The following is a 1,761-nucleotide window of genomic DNA, read 5'->3' as shown; positions in this document are numbered from 1 at the left end:
ATATAATTTAACTTGCCTCATTACTACAAGGGATATAATATTAATTTACATTTCAATTAAAACAACGTTCTATCTGCAAGTATATATTTCTCTAAAATAGTCTGAAATTCAGATTTCCATTCAGACTGCCTTCTCCTTCTTTTCTCAAAACAGAGTGATCTTATGGTATACCTCATTTAATTATTTCTCCCCTAAGAAATTCTTTCAACTCAAAGTATTATAATAATGCAAATACAGGCACAGCAGATATTAACATGCTACAAAGGATAGTAAACACTATGAATCCATGCTGAATGAGATAATAAAAGCAAAAAGACACTCTGCTTGTCTATCCTGAGCCTCTCTGGAAGGCCCTGGTGCATGTGGCTCGCACACTGGTGCTCCCGCACATAGCTAGTATCTGCATTCCAATACCACTAGACGATATTACAACTTCTTCCATATTTTGTTCAAAATAGTTGACTGCAACTTTGACTGCTAATCCTGAACATGATGATAACATACTAACACATGACATTTTTTTGGGGGGCGGGTCTGGGGATGAAAATCAGGGGCATTTGACCTCTGAGCTACCCCCCCCCGCCCTATTTTTTATTCTTTATTTTGAAACAGGGTCTCACTAAGTTGCAGAGGGCCTCACTAAGTAGCTGAGGCTGTCTACTAACCGCAATCCTTCAGTCTCAGCCTCCTGAATGCTGGGATTACAAGCATGTGCCACCACGCCTGGCTAACACATGATATTTTTAATGAAGTCATAGATCCTACTATTATCCATTTGTTAAAAACAGACATTCTGGGCAAAGCAACAATAAATTAAGAGTTTTGATTTCTATCCTCTCTTGATTGGTTGTGATTTCAGAATTAGTCTCTGCTTTGACAAAAGAGGATTCTTTAAACTATCAACCAATGTTCTTCGCTTAAAAAATGAAGCAGGTGCTAGGTGTGATGGCGTATACCTGCAATCCCAGGTACTTGGGAGGCTGAGGTAGGAGGACCTCAGGTTTGAGGCCAGCCTCAGAAACTGAATGAGACTATTCCCCCTCCCCCGAAAAAGGGCTAGGATGTAGCTCAGTGGTAGAGCATCCTGGGATCCATCTCCAGTATGGGGCTGGGAGGGCAGGTGACCGACGTAGTTGTCAGTGGTTGACATCGGTCCCACTTGGACCGCTTTGCAGGAATGTGCTGACTGCCCCCTCATCAGCCCAGCATCCCCACCCCTCCACCAGATGCAGTCACACCATGCCACCCTACACAGTCAAGACACAGGCACCAGGCAGAAACTGACTCAACGCTCCTTTTGGGACAATTATCAAATTTCATTTTGTCAACTGTTCCATAGTACAGTCTTCCCACAAAACAGGCTTTGCCTTGAAATACTTGGATTTTCTTCTATCAAGCTGAATTGCTAAATTACTGTTAGAGCATGAAAAATGAACATGTCAGCTGGGCGTGGTGGCACACGCTGGTAATTTCGATACTTGGGAGGCCGAGACAGAGGATCACAGGTTCATAGACAGCCTCAGCTACTTGGACTCGCTACAACTTGGTGTGAACCTGTTTCAAAAATAAAGAATAAGAAGTAGGCCTGGGTGTGGAGCTCGGAGGTAGAATGTCCCTGGGTTCAACCCCTCCACACACACATACACAAAGAAAGATAAATGAACATGTCTTCTCTGGAAGAGGCACAGCATCTGGAATTAGAATTAAGGCTAAACCAGTAGTGCTAGTTTAGGTTCAGACTGTGGTGTGCTGAAGACGTTG

The sequence above is a fragment of the Muscardinus avellanarius genome (genome assembly GCF_963383645.1).
Source record: "Muscardinus avellanarius genome assembly, chromosome: 6".
Classification (NCBI taxonomy): domain Eukaryota; kingdom Metazoa; phylum Chordata; class Mammalia; order Rodentia; family Gliridae; genus Muscardinus; species Muscardinus avellanarius.
This window is presented reverse-complemented; position numbering follows the sequence as displayed.